Raw genomic sequence first — 22,468 nt, 5'->3', positions numbered from 1 at the left:
TGGCTACAATTAAAAAGTCAAATAATAACAGATTCTGGTGAGGTTGTGGAGAGAAAGGAACACTTACTCACGGTGGATGGGAGTGTAAAACAGTTCAGCCATTGTGGAAGACAGTGTGGTGATTCCTCAAAGACTTAAAGAAATACCATTTGACCAAGCAATACCATTACTGAGTATATACCCAAAGGAACAGAAATCATTCTGTTATAAAGACACATGCACGTGTATGTTCATTGCAGCACTATTCACACTAGCAAAGACATGGCATCAACCTAAATGCCCATGAATGATAAACTGGATAAAGAAAATGTGGTACATATATACCATGGAATACTATGCAGCCATAACATGCCGAGACCAGCTCGGTCGGGGAGACCCTAACCCAGTGGCACTAGAGGAATTAAAGACACACACACAGAAAGATAGAGGTGTGAAGTGGGAAATCAGGGGTCTCACAGCCTTCAGAGCTGAGAGCTCCGAACAGAAATTTACCCATGCATTTATTAACAGCAAGCCAGTCATTAGCATTGTTTCTATAGATATTAGATTAACTAAAAGTATCCCTTATGGGAAAGGAAGAGATGGGCCGAAATAAAGGGATGGGTTGGGCTAGTTATCTGCAGCAGGAGCATGTCCTTAAGGCACAGATCTCTCATGCTATTGTTTGTGGTTTAAGAACGCCTTTAAGCAGTTATCTGCCCTGGTGGGCCAGGTGTTCCTTGCCCTCATTCCGGTAAACCCACAACCTTCCAGTGTGGGCATTATGGCCATCAGGAACATGTCACAGTGCTGCAGATATTTTGTTTATGGCCACTTTTGGGGCCAGTTTATGGCCAGATTTTGGGGGGCCTGTTCCCAACAATAACAAAGAACAAGATTATGTCCTTTACAGGGATATGTATTGAGCTGGAGGTCGTTATCTTTAGAAAACTAACAAACACAGGAACAGAAAACCAAATACCACATGTTCTCACTTATAAGTGGGAGCTACATTGTGAGAACACATGGACATATAGAGGCGAACAAAACACACTGGGGCCTATTGGAAGGTGGAGGGTGGGAGGAGAGAGAAGATCAGGAAAAATACCTAATGGGTACTAGGCTTAATACCTGGGTGATCAAATAATCTGTAAAACAAACCACCATGATACAAGTTTACCTGTGTAACAAACCTGTACATGTACCCCTGAACTTAAAAGTTAAAAAATGAAAACTGCTCTTTTGAATTAATTCAGTAATAGAAAAAATTTAAAAACCAAAATTTAAAAAGGAAAAAAACTTAAATACTGGATTATATAAAGTGAACAAACCTATAACTTGTAGGCATTCCTGAGGGAGAAGAAGAAAAAGAAAAACATATTTGATGGGCAAACTCAGGAAAATTCCTCAGATTTTGCTAGGAGTGTTGTTATCATATATAAGAAATTCAGAGGACACTTGAAAGATACTATACAAGATGAATATCAGCAAAGCATATTGTCATCAGACTAAGGTCAATGTGAAAGAAAAAAATCTTAAAAGCAGCTAGAAAGAAGGATCACATTACCTATTAAGAAAATACCATCAGAATAAGTATGCATTTCTAAGCAGAAACCCCATAAGCTCAAAGAGATAACGGCACTGTTTGTAGAGTTCTTTAAAAAAATGCTATCCATGAATTTTACATCCTGACACAAGTAATTTCATAAATGAAGGAGAAATAAAGTCTCTCCCAGATAATCAAATACTAAGGGGATTCATCACCACTAGAACAGCCCTGCAAGAAAAGCTCAAAGGAGTCCTAAACATGGATACAAAAGGATGATCCTTGCCATCATAAAAACACATGTAAGTACAAATCTCACAAATTCTATAAAGCAATTACACAATTGAGACTACAAAGCAAGTAGCTAACAATATTATGACAGGAACAAAATTTCACATATAAATATTAACTTTGAACATAGATGGCATATATTCTCCACTTAAAAGATAGACTGGCTAATTGAATCACAAAAGAACAAAAGACCCAACTATCTGCCCTCTTGAAGACACTTACATAATTGATAATGACACAGTCTTAAAGTAAAGTGGTAGAAAAAGCTATATCATACAAATGAAAAACAAAAGTGAACAGGAGAAGCTTTTCTTATGTTACATAAAAGAGACTAAACCAACAATAGTAATAAAAGACATAGAAGCACACTATATAATGAATAAAGGGTTCAATACAACAAGAAAATTTAACTATCACAAATACATATGCACCAGAGCATTATACTCATAAAATGAAGTATTTGGCCAGGCACGGGGGCTCACGCCTGTAATCCCAGCACTTTGGGTGGCTGAGGCAGGCGGATCACCTGAGGTCAGGAGTTCAAGACCAGCCTGGCCAATGTGGTAAAACTCCATCTCTAATAAAAATACAAAAAAAATTAGCTGGGTGTGGTGGTGCACACCTATAATTCCAGCTACTTGGGAGGCTGAGGCAGGAGAATCACTTGAACCCAGGTTGTAGTGACCCGAGATCGTGCCACTGCACTCCAGCCTGGGTGACAGAGTGAGACTCCATCTCCAAAACAAACCACAAAACTGAAGTATTCATAAAACAAATAGTATTACACTAGCCCTACAAAAAGAGACTGGCAGCAATAGAGTAGTAGTGGGGGACTTTGACACCCCATTGACAGCACTATCACCAGTCGTTACATGACAGCATTATCAATGAGGCAGAAATCAACAAAGAAACTTCGAACTTAAACTGAACTCTAGACCAGGTGTACCTGATAGACATTTAAGGATTATTATACCCAACAACTTCAGAGTGTACATTTTTCTCATGTGTGCATAGAACATTCTCCAAAAATAATTATATATGCCTATAAAGTAAGTCTTAATAAGTTCAAAAAATCGAAATAACATCAAGTATCTTCTGGGACCATAGTGGAATAAAATTGGAAATCAATACCAAGAGGAACTATCAAAACTGTATAAGTACATGGAAACTAAACAACTTGCTCCTGAATGACTTTTGGGCAAACAACAAAATTGAGGCAGAAATAAAAAAAAATTCAATGCAAATGAAAAGAGACACACAACATACCAAACCTATAGGAGAGAGGAAGCTCAGTGCTAAGAAAAAAATTTTAGTATTGAATATCTACATCCAAAAGATAGAAGGATCTCAAGTTGAAGACCTAATGTTGCACCTCAAGTAACTAAAAAACAAGAACAAATAAAACCCAAAACTAGCAGAAGAAAAGAAATAATAATGATCAGAGGAGAAATAAATGAGACTGAAATAAAAAACATAATACAAAGGATCAGTGAAATGAAAATTTGGTTCTTTGAAATAATAAACAAAACTGATAGACTTCTAGCTAGATTAACCAAGAAATAAAGAAGATTCTAATAAATATAATCAGAAATTATAAAGGTGACATACAACTGATATCACAGAAATGTAAAAGATCATAAGAGACTACTATGAACATCTCTATGCAAACAAACTAGAAAACCTAGAGGAAATCGATAAATTCCAGGAAATTATTTTCTGTTTTCCAATCTGGATGCCTTTACTTTCTTTCTCTTGCCTGGTTGATCTGGTTAGGACTTCCAGTACTATGTTAAACAGGAGTGGTGAGAGTGGATATTCCCCATCTTGTTCTATTTCTTAGGGGAAACACTTTCAACTTTTCCCCATTCAATATGATTTTGGCTGTGGGTTTGTCATATATGGCTCTTATTATTTTGAGGTAGCTTTTTTTTTGATACCTAGATTTTGAGGGTTTTCATCATGAAGGGATGTTGGATTTTATCAAATGCTTTTTCTACATCTGTTGATATTGTCATATGATTTTTGCTTTTCATTTATGTGGTAAATCACATTTATTGGTTTGTGTATGTTCAATTATTTTTGGATCCCTGAAGTAAAACCCGTGTGATCATGATATATTTTCTTTTTGACGTGCTTTAGGATTTAGTTTGCTAACATTTTATTGAGAATTTTTGCATCTGTGTTCATCAGGGACACACTGGCCTGTAGCTTTTGTTGTTGTTGTGTCCTTGCCTGATTTTGGTATTAGAGTAATAATGGTTTTTTTTAAATGAGTTAGGAAGGAATCCTTAGTCCTCTATTTTTAGGAATAGTTTTAGTAAGACTTGTGTCAGCTCTTTGCACATTTGGTAAAACTTAGCAGTGAATCCATCTGTTCCTGGGCCTTTCTTTTTCTTGGGAGATTATGAATTAATGGTTTAATTGCATTATGTGTTATTTGTCTGTTCAGGATTTTTATCTCTTTCTGGTTCAATTCTTAAATGTCTTAGTTATGTTATCAGTAATAATTATGATAATCATGTTAAATTGTGTGTCACAAAAATAACACAATTTCCTTATCAATTATGCCTTTATCTGTGACTATTCTAAGACTTTTGTCATCTATAGGCAATTGTTGGCTTTTACTTTGATTCTTCTACAGTCCAAATTTACTTCTTAAAAAAAATTGTAAAAAAGACTCAAATATAGGTTTCTAATAATTTTAAAAATCGTAACATTGGACTAATAAAATACTTCTAGCACTCCCATTAAAAAGCTGATGTGTTCATGAGGATTGCTAACCCAACATCCAGCAAAATACTAAACCAATGGAGGACTAAAATAATTTTTAAATTTTACTTAAAAGATTACTGATTCTTTTTGTTTTGTTTTCCAGAGGAGAGAAAATCTTTTTTTCTTTTGAAGTATTTATAGCTTTTAACAATGGAATAAAAATTGTTACAAATAATTGTTTATTTGTAAACAAAATTTGAAACATATTTCTTTCTCTCTACCTAATTTTTCCAGAATTTAAAAACTATTTGTGAGAATTCCTAATTTGTGACAATTTAATTATTTACATAAGTTCAATAAAAATCTGTTCTCTTTTATAATAGGAAACAATTAGAGATACCGGTTATTTTGCCAAGGCTTTGATTAAAATAACATATTTTCAGAAATGATCAGACTACTTTAAAAAATTAAAGTTGACTTATAGAGTTGATAAAAGTCCCTTAAAAATGGCCTTGTACCTTGTCTATGCAATTTCTTTACAAAGTTACTGAACTGTAATAAATAAGAAATGTCACTTTCTAATAGGCCCAGAAACACCAAGTTATTTTGATACTTCAAAAAGAGAAAAATTTACCCAATTCATACAGGTATCTACAGGCATAGATAAATCATTGACTTGAGTAATCTGAAGAGACTTTTAAAAAGTTTAACCGGAGATTCCTTATTAAAAAGTTTCAGCAAAGCCAACTTAAAAGAGCCTGTATGGCCGATCACCATTTTTGCTGTATTTTATGCAAATAATCAGGCCATGTATAAAAAGATTAAAACTTACTTTGCCAATAAATTTTTTACTATTATTTTTTGTTTAATAAAAGTGAGAGACTGGAAAACAATTATGCTACACAGAAGTATAGGCTGGGCACCGTGACACATGCCTGTAATCCCAGCACTTTCGAGGCCAAGGCGGGCGGATCATGACATCAAGAGATCAAGACCATCCTGGCCAACATGAAGAAACCCCATCTCTACTAAAAATACAAAAATTAGCTGGGCATGGTGGCACGCACCTACAGTCCCAGCTATTCAGGAGGCTGAGGCAGGAGAATCACTTGAACCTGGAGGTGGAGGCTGAAGTGAGCCGAGATCATGCCACTGCACTCCAGCTTGGGTGACACAACAAGACTCCGTCTCAAAAAAAAAAAAAGTATACTACACTTGTTTTTAGATTCTAGCCTTGTCCATTATATTTAGATCTTTACTATTTGTCCACAATTTATTTAGACTAGATTGTACATTCATTCCTGACTATAACATTTCTTACCACAGACCCTCTGACTGGTTTTCTGAGCTTTTCTCACAGATACTCCAAGATTTTTACTTCACTTTACAAGGAGTCTTAAAGTTTGGATTCACAATTCTGTTTAATTTACCTCATAGTTCACTGTTCAATTAAATGTTACAGTAAAATAATAGACAAAAGTACCAAATTTGTTCATACTATATCCCTGACTAGACACTCACAAATATTTAGAGTTACTACCTGAGAATTTCGTTCCTCTAATCCTGACTCACACCATGGCTATGCCCCTTGCCAGGAAAATAATCTAGAGCAGTCTTTGCCAGATTTGGACCATATTAATTCTTACACCTCAAGATTGAAAAAGAGATCAAGCCTAGGGAAAACTAAAACTGCTCCCAAGAACACTTTATAAAATTAAGGGGAAAAATAAAATACAAATAGACTTACAATATAATCAGCAGTAATCATTAAGACAGTTTACCCTTCAGCCCATTTTCTTGTATTAAGTTGCTGCTTACTTCCCCAGGATAAGGCAGCCCTTGTCACAAGACTCTGTTCCTTTTCCGTGCTATAGATAAAATCTGAGACATTACAAGATAATGAGTTTTCTGTTGGATTTTCTCCTTTAGGTTACACTTACCAATAAAACTACCATTGCCAGCTAGTCTAAAGGGCACAGCAAGGAGCTGAATCATAAAAAAATACAGTTTCTACATTCTGATAATTTCATCATCCTCCTTATCTCTGTTCACTGATGATATGATATTATACCTAGGAACCCTAAGACTCTTCCAAAAGACTCCTAACTTTGATAAATGACTTGAGCAGAGTTTCAGGATACAAAAATCAATGTACAAAGTATCAGAGGCATCTCTATACACCAGTAACATTCAAGCTGAGAACTAAAATAGGAACTCAATCTCATTTAAAATTGCCATGCATATATATATATGTGTGTGTGTGTGTATATATGTATATGTGTGTGTGTGTGTGTGTGTATATATATATATATATATATGCCTACATTTAACCAAGAAGGTAAAATATCTCCAAAATACTGATTAAAGAAATTGCAGATGACACAAACAGATAGAAAAACATTCCATGCTTTTGGAACTGAAAATATTGTTAAAATGATCATACTTCCAAAGCAATCTACAGTATCAATGCAATTTCTATCAAATTACTAATGTCATTTTTCACAGAATTTGAAAAAACAATCTTAAAATTCATACCAAAAAAAAAAAAAGAGCCAAATAGCCCAAGCAATCTTAAGCAAAAAGAACAAAGCTGGAGGCGTCACAATACCTGACTGCAAATTATACTGTAAGTCTATAGTAACTAAAACTGCATGGTTCTGGTACAGAAATAGATACACAGATCTATTAAACAGAATAGAGAACCCAGAAATAAAGCCACATATGTATGACCAACTTATATTTTCCAATGTCAGTAAAAATAAACAATGGGGAAAGAAAGAAACAATGATAATAAACAATATCACTCAATAAATGGCACTGGAAAACGGGCTAGTCATATGCAGAAGAATGAAACTAGACCTATAACTCTCACAACATGCAAGAATTAACTCGAGATAGATTAAAGACTTAAATGTAAGACCTGAAAATATAAAAATAAATATAAAAATTCTAAAAGAAAACTTAAGAAAGACTGCTCTGGACATTTGGCCTAAGCAAAGAATTTATGACTAAGACCTCAAAAACAAGTGCAACAAAAACAAAAATATACAAATGAGACTTAAACCAAAAAGCTTCTGCATAACAACAACAAAAAATTAACAGAGTAAACTGACAACCTACAGAATTGAAGCAAATAATTACAAATTATGACTCCGACAAAAGATTAATCTCCAGAATCTACAAAGGACTCAAAAAACTTAACAACAACAACAACCCCATTAAAAAGTAGATGTGTTAGTCTGTTTGCATTGATATAAAGGAAAAACTGAGACTGGGTAATTTATTAAGAAAAGAATTTTATTTGGCTTGTGGTTCTTCAGGGTATACATGAACCATAGTGCTGGCATCTGTTTCTGGTGAGGGCCTCAGTGAACTAACAATCATGGCAGAAGGTGAAGGGGAGCCAGCATGCCACATGGTGAGAGAGTGAACAAGAGAGAGAATGGGGAGGTGCCACATTCTTTTAAACAATCTCGTGTAAACTCAGAGAAAGAACTCACTCATTACTGTGAGGTGAGCACCAAGCCATTCATGAGGGATCTGTCTCCATGACTCAACCACTTCTCACTATGCCCCATTTCCAACATTGGGGATGGCATTTCAACATGAAATTTAGAGGGGACATACATCCAAACTATTATCAGTGGGCAAAGGATATGAACAGACACTTCTCAAAAGAAGTCATACAAGTGGCCAATAAACATGTAATAAAATGTAAACATCACTAATCATCAGAGAAATGCAAATAAAACCACAATAAGGTAACACATCACACCAGTCAGAGTGGCTATTATTAAAAAGTCAACCACAGATGTTGGTGTGGATGTGGAGAAAAGAGAATGTTTGTACACTATGGGAGTGTAAATTAGTAAAACCTCTATGGAAAACAGGAAGATTTGTCAAATAACTAAAAATAGAACTACTCTTTGACCTAGCAATCTCACTACTGGGTATCTACCCAAAGGAAAAGAAGTTATTATATCCAAAGGACACCCATACTCACATGTTTATTGCACCACTATCCATAATAGCGAAGTCATGAAATCAACCTAAGTGTACATCAGTGGATGATGGGATTAAACATATATACACTATGGAATTCTATGCAACCATAAAAAAGAATGAAATTATGTTTTCTGCAGCTACATGAGTAAAGTTGGGGGCCATTATTCTAAGTGAAATAACTCAGAAACATAAAAATCATATATCACTTATTCTAACTTTTAAAGGGGAGCTAACAAATGAGTACACATGGACATAAAGATGTAAATAATAGAAACTGAGGATTCTGAAAAGGGGGAGTAAAGGGGGAGTATGGGGGGAGTATGGGAGGAGCATGAGGGTTGAAAAATTACCTGTTGGGTACAATGTTCACTCTTTGGGTGACTGGCATACTAGAAACCCAAACCTCACCATTATGCATTATATCCACTTAACAAACATGCACATATATCCCCTGAATCTAAAATTTAAAAAGATAAAAATTAAAAATACATTAACTGAAGGTGGCTAAGAAAATGGTTTGTGAGTATGTAATATATAATAGAACAGCTGGTCCGATCTCATATCCCTTGTTTTCCCTTTTTTTTTTTTTGAGACAGAGTCTTGTTCTGTGGCCCAGGCTGGAGTTCGGTGGCTTGATCTCAGCTCACTGCAACCTCCGCCTCCTGGGTTCAAGCAATTCTCCTGCCTCAGCCTCCCAAGTAGCTGGGATTACAGGCATGCGCCACCACGCCTGGTTAATTTTTGCATTTTCAGTAGAGATGGGGTTTCGCCATGTTAGCCAGGCTGGTCTCAAACTCCTCCGCTAAAGCAATCCACCCACCTCGGCCTCCCAAAGTGCTAGGAATACAGGCGTGAGCCACTGTCCCTGGCCTTCATATCCCTTCTATTCCAATTAAGGAGAGCTTAGGGAGGGAGGATATTCAAAATCCCTTGAGTACCAATTGTTGGTATAAGTAGTTTATTGTGAGTTAGATTCAAAATATATGCTTAATAAATGCTAGCTAGCAATTTAGCTAGCTAGCTAAATTGTTTCATTAGAGTGTGGAGTAAGGTTAGGGTTTTGTTAAAATCATTTCTCATGGTATGAGTGTTAGCAGAGAGTCTGCTGTATAACAAAGCAGGCATTGATAAAGAAGTTATCTCATGGATTCATTAGTTGAATAATGCCCCACCCACTTTTGCTCCTTGGTTGCCAGCCTTTAAACTTGTCAGAAGATGGTGATGAGAGCAGAGATTCTGGTATCAAAAATGGAGTGAAGTGGTAGACCTGAGCACTAACCTCTTGATGATAGAGCTAGGTACTATTTATTTTACTCCTCAACCTCTCCAAATGATCAATGGGCCTAAATTCCCCAGACCCTAGGCAGATGGCACTGTGACCATGGCTAGAGCAAGTGCTCATACAGGGATATAGGCATTATCATTCTTTTCCAATAAATCAAGAATTTTGTATTCTGTGAAATAAAAATCAAGTGTATATTAGAACAGTCATTAATGTTGGCTACATACTAAAGAGTCAAATCTAGCTAGATTTGTAGTGGCATCAGAAAAACATATTGGGAGAGACATTAAGATCATCAGCATTATTATGTTTTGATAAACTCTCTTCTTTGGGGGAAGACACCTATAAACATAAAGCAGGTTATTTAAAGCCAGCTAAAGATTGAATATACACAGTCAAATATCAGACAATCTTTGGAGTCCTTATGACTAAATTCATGACTTGCTGCTAATAAAGTTCGATTATTAACTACAGTTAAGGTTGATAGATGGCAAGCATGCAGTGGCAAATCATGAATCACTGCTCATCACAGATCTAGGCTCTTTAATAAGTACAGTTGGCATTTCAATTAATAATATTTTGGCTGTCATAAGGGAAGAGGGTTGAATAGATGCAGCTATTATATGCCTCTCCATAAAGTGACACCAAAATGGCAAGTAGATATTCATAGTTCAAATGAGTCATCTACAAAAGAACACCAATATTCAACAGAGAAATTATTGGAAGCAACAAAGTCAAAGAATGAAAGGGAAATGAGGCAGCCCTCTCTCAGTTGGGATTGACTGGGAGCTGGAAGAAGCTCCCAGACGCAGGAGAAGGGAAAATGTGTGATCCCCAGGGCTCCACATTCCTGCCATGGACTTACACAGTCTTAGCCAAGAGCAAGCCCCTCGGCACCTATGAGCCTAGAAATTAACATAGGGAGCTGCCTACAGATTGCGCAGAGGCACCGCTTAAGAGAGGGAGTTCATGCTGGATTTCACAGGCTTCTCAGCCTTGAGCAGCTGCAATATGGCACCATTCTGAGAGCTCAGTTCCAAAAGGACTACATCCTGCCCTGGAGCTGATGGTGCTGCTGCTACAGTCAGGCCAGGGAGAGATAAGGGAAGCCAGACATTTCATACACCCAAATAACAAATCCATTGCTGCTGCTGTGGGCTGTTGTGGGACTAAGATATGAGGCAACTGTATGTCCCATAGCTGCCTGTCTATGCTGCTGTCATTGAGAGTGGCCCCAGCTTCCCTGGTTGTAGGCCCATAGCTAGTACCATTCAGAAAGCTTAGTCTTCAAAGGCCTGCATTCTGCACTGGGGCCATTGCTACCAGAGCTGCCACAGGAGGGAGATGGAAGGCCAGGAACTTTCACATGTCCCAAGGACAAATACCACTGCTGCTACTGCAGGACCAATGCATAAGCAAACCATGAGCTCCACAGCTGCCTTCCTAGGCTGCTCCCACTGAGAGTGGCCCCACCCTCCCAGAAGCAGATGCATAACACAGCCACTGCTGTCCCAACCTGAGCATTCTGCTAGTGACCTGGGGAGTATTCTGCCTCTGCCTATCATACGTAGTGCCTGAACATACTACCAGGGGTCCTGATGACAAATCTGCTCACCAGCTTTCACGTGAACAGTACCCAAGCACACATTCTAAAGGCCTGGGGATTAGCAGACCAGCTCACCATCACTGGCACTTGAACACTACTGCCAGGGTCTGAGGTCAGGACTATCCAACCTACCAATACCACCACTGCAGACACTAACCCATATGAACCAGCTGCAGGTCAAGGGACTTGCCCATCCAGCCTGTTGCAGCTACTGACAACACCAACACCAACATGAACTGGTGTTCCATTGGGTTGTGCTACCACTGCTTATGCCATTATGCACACCACACCACTGCCCAGAGGCCCAAGAACCCACGCACAAGCCTGGCCTACTGCAGCCACTACTGGCATCTGAGAAAGCCACCTAGGGGCCCAAGAATTGGCCTGCCTGAATGTGTTAACACCAGAGCCAGCATACTTTGCTCTATGGCTCAAGGTAAGGCATGCTTAGCCCACCACTACCGCCACTGGGACTCAAAGACTGGACTATGCAGCATCCTCGTCCCCAGTAAGACTTTACCACATTCTTCACTAGTAACTGTGTTCTAAGCCCTAAGCCACTGAGGAATTCAAAGATACCACTGACACTTTACAGCTGATAAAATCACAGATACTACAATATTGCATGCACTGAAAATTAAAGCCAAAGTTCTCTACCCAACCAACAACATATATAAATCTTCAGGAAAATGTCTTTCCCTACAAAAGTAAATTTAAAAAGTTGGAAGAAGCAACTACTACACCAGATGCACAGATACGAATGTTAGGATACAGGAAGCATCAAAAAGCAAGGAAATATGACACCTCCAAAAATATAATTTTCTAACAACATATCCCAATCAAAATAAATTCATGAATTCCCAGAAAAACAATTCAAAATACTGAGTTTAAAGAAGCTCAGAAAGATAAATAAAAATTATTAAAGCAATACAAAGAAATCAGAAAAACAAGTCAGGATGTGAATGAGAAATTTTCCAAATAGTTATTTAAAAAAAATCAGAAATGCTGAAAATGAAAAATTTATTAAATGAAATACAAAATACATCTGAAAGCTTCAATAATAAACAAGATTAAGCAGAAGAAAGAATCTCAAAACTTGAAGATGGGTGTTTTGAAATTGAATTATCAATGTCCCTGAGAGTGAAGAGAAAACGAGAGTTTAATTAAGATCCTATTTAGCAAAATAATAGATCAAAACTTTCCAAGTCTAGCAACAGATTTACACATCCAGATACAGAAGGCCCAGTGATCCCCAAACAGCTACAATACCAAAACTTATCCACAGCATATTATAGTCCAACTACCTAAAGTTAATATTAAAGAGAAAACTATATAAAACAGCAAGAAAAACATATTGTCAGTCACCTATAAAGGAACTCCCAACAGACTGACACTGGGGTTCAGCAGAAAACTTTTAGGCCAGGAGAGAATGGGATAACATATTCAAAGTGCTTTAAAAAAAACAAACTTCCCACTCAAGGATATCATACACAGCAAAATTATTCTTCACGAATAAAGGGGAAATGAAGTCTTTCCCAGACAAGCAAACACTGATGGCCCTTCACTGGCCCTACAAGAAATGCTTAAGGGACTCCTAAATTTGGAAGCGAAAAGACAACATTTACTATCATGAAATCACATGAAAGTATAAAACTTACTGATAAACCAAACACACAAATGAAGAAGAGATACAACCCAAATTGTACCACTACAGAAAACTACCTAACCACAATAGCAAATGAAAGAAGAAAAAGAAAGGAACAAAAAATATACAACACAACCAGAAAACAATTAACAATATGATAGGAAGTAAACCTTACATATCAATAATAACCTTGAATGTAAATGGATTAAATTCTCCACTTAAAAGATATAGACTGGTTGAATGGACAAAGAAACATGATCTAAATATATACTGCTGACAAGAAACACCCTTTACCTACAAAGACATATATAGACTCAAAGTGAAGTGCTGGAAAAAGATATTCCAAACAAAAGGAAACCAAAAGCGAGCAGGAGTAGCTATGCTTATGTCACATAAAATCAATTTTAAGTCAAAAACAGTAAAGAAAAAACAAAGAAGGCCATTATATAATGACAAAGAGATTGTTTAAGCAATAGGAAATAACAATTCTAAATATATATACACCCAACACTAAATCACCCAAATTCATAAATCAAGTATTACCAGATCTAGAGAGGTATACTTCAATACAATAATAGTGGAAAATGTTAATACAGTAGATTTAAATTGCACTTTTAATAGAAACAGTAGATTTAAACTTTACTTTTGACCGAATAGACCTAACAGACATTTACAGGACATTTAATCCAAAATTACAGAATATATATTCTTCTCATCAGCAAATGGAACATTCTTCAGGATAAACCATAGTTTGGGACACAAAATAAGTCTTAACAAATTTTTTCATAAAATAGAAATCACACTAAGCATATTCTCAGACTACAATAGAATAAAACTAGAAATCAATAAGAGGAACTTTGGAAACTATACAGATACATGAAGATTAAAAACATGCTTCTGGATGACCGACCATTGGGCCAATGAAGAAATTAAGATGGAAATCAAAAAATTTCTTGAAATAAATAAAAATGAAAACACAAAAATACCCAAACTTGTGGGAGACAGCAAAAGCAGTGCTAAAAGGGAAATCTATAACAATAAATATTTACATTTAAAAAGTAGAAAGATTTATAATGAACAACCTAATGATGCACCTCAAGGAATTAGGAAAGCAAGAGTAAGTCAAATCCAAAATTATCAGAAGGAAAGAAATAGTAAATGTCAGATCAGAACTCAATGACATAGAGATTTAAAAAAAACACAATCAACAAAACAAAACAAAATTACAGGCCAATATTGCTGTGAAGAAGAGAAAAAACCCAAATAAACAAAATCAGAAAAGGAAACATTGCAATTGATACCACCAAAATACAAAAGATCATCAGAGATCATTATGCACAACTATATGCTAAAATACTGAAAAACCTAGAAGAAATGGATGAATTCCTCACAACATACACCTACCAAGATTGAATCAGGAAAAAGTAAAAAAAAACCTGAACATACCAATTGCGAGTAGTGAGATTGAATCAGTAATGAAAAGTCTCCCAGCAAAGAAAATCCCAGGACCAGATGAATTCACAGCCAAATTCTACCAAACATATAAAGAACTAATACCAATTCTCCTGAAAGTATTCAAAAAAATTGAAGAGGTGAGAACTCTCCCTAAATAATGAGGCTAGCATTACCCAGATACCAAACCAGACAAAGACACAACAACACACCAAAACTACAGTTCAGTATCCCAGGCTTATGGATTGGGAAACTCAATTTTGTTAAATTTTCATACTGCTTAAAGCATCTATAGATCCTATGCATTTCCTATCAAAGTAAGAATGTCACTTTCCACAGAATTAAAAAAAAAAGTTACAGAATTCTTATCAAACCAAAAAAGAGCCAGAAAAGCCAAAACAATCCTCAGCCAAAGGAACAAAGCTGAAGACTTCACACTACCCAACTTCAAAATATATTACACAGCTATAATAACCCAAACAGCATGGTATTGTTATAAAAGCAGACACATAGACCAATGGATCAGTGAGTCCAGAAGTAAATCCATATATTTATTGCCAACTTATTTTTGATAAAGGCATTAATAACATATGCTGGGAAAGGACATCCTCTTCAATAAATGGTTCTGGGAAAATTAGATGTACATATGTAAAATAATGAATCTGGATGCTCTCTCTCTCCATATAGAAAAATCAACTCAAGATCCATGAAAGACTTAAACATTAGACCTGGAACTGTAAAAATACTAGAAAAGAACATAGAAAATACACTTCAAGACATCAATCTTACAAACATTTCATGGCTAAGACCCCAAAAACACAGAGAACTGTAACAACAATAGATAAATGTGACTATTAAACTAAAAAGCTACATAGCAAGGAAACAATCCGTTGAGTGAAGAGACAACCTGTTGAATGGGAGAAAATATTTGCCAGCTATTGGTGCAACAAGAGACTAATATCTGAAATATACAAGAAACTCAAAAAACTCATCATTTAAAAAAAAAATCCTATTAAAAAGTGGGCAAAGGGCCAGGCACAGTGGCTCATGCCTGTAATCCCAGCACTTTGGGAGGCCAAAGCAGGCAGATCACGAGGTCAGGAGATTGAGACCATCCTGGCTAACACGGTGAAACCCCGTCTCTACTAAAAATACAAAATATTAGCCAGGTGGGATGGCAGGTGCCTGTAGTCCTAGCTACTCGAGAGGCTGAGGCAGGAGAATGGCAAGAACCAGGGAGGCTGAGCTTGCAGTGAGCTGAGATCGCGCCACTGCACTCCAGCCTGGGTGACAGAGCTCGCTCTGTCTCAAACAAACAAACAAACAAATAAATAAATAAATAAATAAAGTGGGCAAAGGACAATAGACATTTCTCAAAAAGAAATGATCAAGTGGTATATGACAAAATACTCAGTATTGCTTACCAGCAGGGAAATGAAAATTAAAACCACAATGAGATATTACTTTACCCCAATTAAAATGGCTCTTACTAAAAAGACAAAAAAATTTAATAGATGCTGATGAGGAGGTGAGGAGAAGGGAACTCATACACTGTTGGTGGGAATGAAAATTAGTATAACCACTAAGAAGACAGAATGGAGATTTCTCAAAAAATCAAAAATAATACTACCATAAGATTCAGCAATCCCACTACTGGGTATTTATCCAAAGAAAAAGAAATATGTGTATCAAAGGGATACCTACCGGCACTTGCATGTCTTTGCGACACTATTCAAAATAGCAAAGATATGGGATCAGCCTAATTGTCCATTAATATATAAGTGGATTTTTTAAAAATACAGTATATTTACACAAAGGAATACTATTTGGCCATAAAAATAATAAAATTAGGGCATTTGCAGTAACATGGATGGAACTGGAAGTTGTTACATTAAGTGAGATAAGCCAGACACAGCACAGCAGATACTATATGTTTTCATTCACACGTGGGAGCTAACAAAGTTGATCTCATGGAGACAGAGAATAGAATTATAGATGCCGGAGGCTGGGAAGAGTGGGATTGGGGGGGTAAACCGAGGTTGATTAGTGGGCACAGGTATACAGTTAAATAGAAGAAATAAGCCCCAATATTCAAAAGCATAGTAGGGTGATTATAGTTAGCAACAAATGTGTTGTATATTTCCAAGTAGCTAGGAGAGAGGACTTGAAATGTTACTAACACATAGAAATGATAAATACTCAAGGTGATGGATACCCAAAATCACCTGACTTGGTCATTACCTATTCTACATATGTAACAGATACTAAAATACAGATATGTGAAGCATTTTGTTTCAATAAAATACTTTGTGCTAAGGTTAATGAAAACTGGACTTTTAAATTTCCTCACACACTGATTTTTCAAGTACATGAGTCAAATCCATTTCCAAGATGTAATTTGCTATTGATATTGATACTTTCATAGAAATCAACTAATGTGAATGCATTCAATTGTAATGATTAGATAGAAAAATCAGTATTTTAAGATATTGAAACTCAAAAAAATACTGCCTCAAATAGATGAGCAGATGAAAAGTGTTGCAATTTCTCAAAGCCCACACCCAATTATGGTCTGATCAAGCTGCATTGGCAAGAAAATTCCACTCTTAGAGGATTGATTCCTTTTAAAGAGATTTAATCTCTGGATTCATTTAACTACAGGGCACCACTCTTTAAAAATGTGAATATATCAAATACAATAATAAATCTGCGAACTGTTGGCTTATATTTTATTTCATGATGCCATTTCTATAATGGGATACAGAAGGAAATCACTGATAAGTTCTTATAACAGAAAAGAAAAAAGAAATGAAATTTGAAGAGTAATTTCTACTTTCAAATACTTTCAGTGCTTGTACAGATATAGTTCAGCAATCATTCAATGTCAACATTTCAGTGGATATAATCAATAGGAAATGGTTCAGAAAGTAACAGGCCATGCATGATTACGGCATTGCTAAATATGCAAGGAGGAAAGGTAAGTTAGGTTTGTGTTTCTGATGGTGTAATTATAAGATGTAGGGAATCTTATACCAAAATAAATATGTAAATAAAATACCTTTCCTGAAGAACTTTATTAATCTCTAAGTATATCTTTTCAGTCTTAATTCATAGCTAATTCAGTAAATTTAAAATAATTAGAAAACAGTCTTTCATGGCAGTTACAATTCAAATTAAGAGACAAGGAAGATGAGATTCATGGAAGTGATCCATCATTAGCCTACTATGGGTAGCATTAATAATTTCATAGGTCAATCATTTTTAGTGATTCTAATGCAGCCAGAGAATATCAGAACAAGTTATCACTGTTATTTTTTATTTTATTTATTCATTTGTTTGTGTATTTTTGAGACAGAGTCTCACTCTGTCGCCCAGGCTGGAGTGCAGTGGTGCGATCTTGGCTTACTCGAACCCCTGCCTCTTGGGTTCAAGTGATTCTTGTGCCTCAGCCACCCAAGTAGATGGGATTATAGTTGTGCACCACCACACCCAGCTAATGTTTGTATTTTTAGTAGAGACAGGGTTTTGGCAGGTTGGCCAGGCTGGTCTCCAACTCCTGGCTTCAAGTGATATGCCCACCTTGGCCTCACAAAGTGCTGGGATTATAGGTGTGAGCCACCATGCCCAGCCTCTGTTATTTTTTTATACACTATTTAGTCATTTATAGTATTATTGGGGTTTTACATGGATTTTGGAGAAATAAATTACATAAGCATTCATAAAAACTTTTTGGGATCCTTGAAGATTCTTTGTGTGTGTGTGGTGAGAACACTTAATAAAAGCTAGCAAATTTCAAGTACACAACACAGTATTGTTAACTATAGTCACATTGTTGTACATTAGCTCTCCAGAGACTATTAATCTTGCATAATGGAAACTTTGTATCCCCAGACCAACATCTCCCCCTTAAGCCCTTCACCACAGCCCAGCGACCACCATTCTACTCCCTGCTTCTTGAGTTCAAATATTTTAGGTTCCATATAGAAATAAATAATGTATGTATCTTTCTGTGTCTGGCTTACTTCACTTTGCATAATGTCAAGTGATGTACAAAAGTTAACTCTGGAATAAGACCTACACATATTTCCAAAATCATAAAACTACTAGAAGAAAACATAGGGAAAAAGCTTATTAACTTTGGTCTAGACAATGACATTTTGGTTATGACACTGAAAGCATAGGCATCAAAAGCAAAACTAGGAAAGTGGGATTGCATCAAACTACAAGCGTCTGCTTTTTAGCAGTTTTTATTAGTAGTATTTATTAATTATTATTATTATTATTATTATTATTTGAGATGGAGTCTTGCATTATCGCCAGGGCTGGAGCGTAGTGGTGTGATCTTGGCTCACTGCAACCTCCGCCTCCCAAGTTCAAGCGATTCTCCTGCCTCAGCCTCCTGAGTAGCTGGAATTACAGGCACTCACCACCACACCCAGCTAAATTTTGTATTTTTAGTAGAGATGGGGTTTCATTAATGTTGGTCAGGCTGGTCTCGAACTCCTCGTGATTCGCCCACCTCGGCCTCCCAAAGTGCTAGGATTATAGGTGTGAGCCACCACGTCCGGCTAGCAGTTTTAGTAGTTAAATAGTTTAGTAGTTTAGTGGGTTTTGGTAGTTTTTCATCTGAACAGCAAATGAAATAATCAACAGAATGAAATAGAAACTTATGGATTGGTAAAAAATGTTTGCAAGTCATACATCTGATAAGGGCTTAATATCCAAAATATGTAAGAAACTGTTACAACTCAATAGTTCAAAAAAAACCAAACCCTCAAATAATCTGATTAAACAATGAGCAACACACCTGAGTAGATACTTTTCCAAGGAAGGCATACAAATGGCCAACAGGTATATGAAAAGGTGCTGTCATCACTAATCATCAGGGACATGCTATTGAAAACCACAATGAGATATCATCTCCCACTTGTTAAATTGTCTATTATCAAAAAGATAAGAGATACATATTGGCAAGAATATGAGGAAAGAGAACCTTTGTACACAGATGGTGGGAGAGTAAATTGGTACAGTCATTATGGAAAACAGTACGGAGGTTCCTCAAAAAATTAAAAATAGATCTATAATAGAGCCAACAATCTCACTTTTGGGGATACATCCAAAGAAAGAAAATCAGTATATTAAAGAGACATTTGTGCATCTGTTGATTGCAGTACTACTCATCATAGCCAAGACGTGAAATCAGCCTAAGTGTCCATCAGTTGATGAATGGATAAAGAAAATGTGGTTACACACAAATATACATGTACACATACACACACACAGTAGAATATTATTCAACCTTAAAAATGAGTTTATTGGATAAAAGATAATTTGGTAATGAAGTTTGACTAGATTGGAAAAACTAAAAGACTTTCTTACCCAATGAAGGCATCAATCATTTTCAACTTACATAATATTTAGCTGGACTCTTAACTTTCTGCATCTATAGATCTCAACAGAGTACTACGCAAAAACCTCCAAATGAATATACACTTTTTCTTTTCAGTGGACAAAAGGAGCAGAGTGCTCCTGAGAGTCTTCTTTTTTTTTTTTTTTTTTTTTTTTTGAGACAGAGTCTTGCTCTGTCGCCCAGGCTGGAGTGCAGTGGCGCAATCTCGGCTCACTGCAAGCTCCGCCTCTCGGGTTCACGCCATTCTCCTGCCTCAGCCTCTCCAAGTAGCTGGGACTACAGGCGCCCGCCACCATACCCGGCTAATTTTTTTTTGTATTTTTAGTAGAGACGGGGTTTCACCGTGGTCTCGATCTCCTGACCTCGTGATCCGCCTGCCTCGGCCTCCCAAAGTGCTGGGATTACAAGCGTGAGCCACCGCGCCCGGCCCTGAGAGTCTTCTACCTGTGGTTCTTTGATAGGTGCTGTGGAGCTAGAGAAACATGAGACAGATGCACCACCAGCAGGGTGTATATTATAATATTTAATGCTCAACCGAGTAATTAGAATCAATAACCAAAAGGAGAAATACTATATAACTTAGTGCTAGATGCTATGTATAGACCTCAGTGTTCTTGAAAGTTAAGGAAGAAACAAATCAAACTAAAGGAGATTAAAGGGATGAAATAAGCTGGGTTTTGGAGAACTGATGCAATTTATCAAGACAAAAAGGAAAAAAGAAGAGCAATATGACATGACATAAAATAATCAGCCCTTGTTAGTGACCTAGAAGATAATCTTTGTGTTTTTTCTCATAACGCAGTCTCTTTCAGAGGATATTCACTGCAGGGTATTTCCTTACACCCCAAAAGAGGGGTGCTATGTAAGGATATGACCTAGTCATGAAATCTCTACTTAAGAATGTACAGTGCTTATTTCTAGATGTTCTCTGAAAGTCTAACTGAAAAGCTCTCAAATCAATAGGATAAGTTTTGATTATTAATTAGCATTTTCATGACATCTTAATGAATACTTCCATTGTGTTTTATTTAATAAATTACTGATTTTATTGTCCCCTTTATTCATGGGTAAAGAAGTTTATAATGTTAATTTCTTGTGTTTTTCTAAAGATTAAATTCAAAGTGCTATTGTACAAATGAGCAGAACTGGAACTATCACAGATGAGAAAGGAATTGGCTGAGTATCTTTATCCTTGATGCCGCAATGTTATATGTGTACTTAAAGCAATTTGCTCATTAAACAGAAACTATTAGAGCAGCAAAAATTCTGCCAATATCAGCAGAAAGAATTAGTTTGGAGTACAATCTTTCTTCTAAATTTTGGCTGAAGTGGCAGGCTTTTTATTTTTTATTTTTTGTAAAGCTAATTCTACACTTTAAAACTGGTTTAGAGTATTATCTCCAGAGTGTTTCTTGCTCCATAACTTAATGGATCTTTCTGTTTCCACATCTGTAAATTAAGGGTAAAAATAGCATCAAACTTATAGACCTTGTGGCAATTAAAGGAGTTAAGATATGTAATGTATTTAGAAATACCTAAAGTATTTAAAGGAGTGCGAATACGTGAAGTGTTATATAGTGCTAATATGGGGCTGGCACATATTTAACACCCTATAAGTATTTGCTATTATTTTTGTGGTGGTTGTTGCTGCTGTCATGACTAAACTATAAATCAACAAGAAGAGACCAAAGTCTTTACACTTTTAAGAAGACTGGTTCACACATGTTATCATGATAATAATTCAACAAAATAACTGATGCAGGCAAGATAAACAAATTACCCAGGCAGTAAACCTGTGTACAATCAATTTACTGACAGAAGACTGGTGGGCCCTGCAATTATTAATAACAATAATTATCACTGTTATATACTTTTATGTGTTTGCTAGGCTGCATCTTTTCTTACATATATAATTTTTTAGAGTCTTGGTTGCTGTCATCTATATATCTCACGCTGAGTCAGTATCGGAGTTAGGTGGAGGCTCCTGTCAATTTTTCATCTGAACCTGCTGTGATCCTTTTTGTCTTTTCTCAGCAAATCTGTCAGTCGAAGGTAAAGGCTTCTTCCACCTATTTAGAAAATCCATTATGCTATCATACATAATATGTCAAGTTGAAGAAACCTACATAGTGTCTCACAGTTTTGGACTGGATATTATGAGACTTGAAATCTGGTTCCAGCACTTGTTGCCAATTACTCCTCATATCCTAAGTTAGCCATTTAAATTGAGCTCACGTCTGGCTTTTATGTATTGAGGAGATAAATTACAAGGTTTCTGTGGTCTTTTCTGCTCTAAAATTTTCATTCTAAGATTGTAGAAAAAAATTAATTAAAAATTAACGGTATTTCTTTAAATTCTTAGTCAAAAATCAAGAAGAATATATCTGCAAAATTGTGTCCTGTTAGAATAGGTAGTAAGAATCACTAGGAAATAATGAAATTCCCAGATAAAGCTTCCTCTGTATTTAGTAGAAATAATCAGTCTATCAACTGACTAAACACAAATGTTTTATACAATAAATTAATACTAATCTTAGGAA

General features: G+C 36.1%; 1 protein-coding gene across 5 annotated transcripts in view; it reads right to left on the bottom strand.

Annotated features, from left to right (window-relative positions):
* SPAG16 (sperm associated antigen 16) overlaps window positions 1-22,468 on the bottom strand; it is a 1,161,742-nt gene that overhangs the window by 111,560 nt on the left and 1,027,714 nt on the right. The gene's annotated exons all lie outside the window — the stretch shown is intronic.

The sequence above is a fragment of the Symphalangus syndactylus genome, chromosome 8 (assembly GCF_028878055.3).
Source record: "Symphalangus syndactylus isolate Jambi chromosome 8, NHGRI_mSymSyn1-v2.1_pri, whole genome shotgun sequence".
Classification (NCBI taxonomy): Eukaryota; Metazoa; Chordata; class Mammalia; order Primates; family Hylobatidae; genus Symphalangus; species Symphalangus syndactylus.
This window is presented reverse-complemented; position numbering and strand designations above follow the sequence as displayed.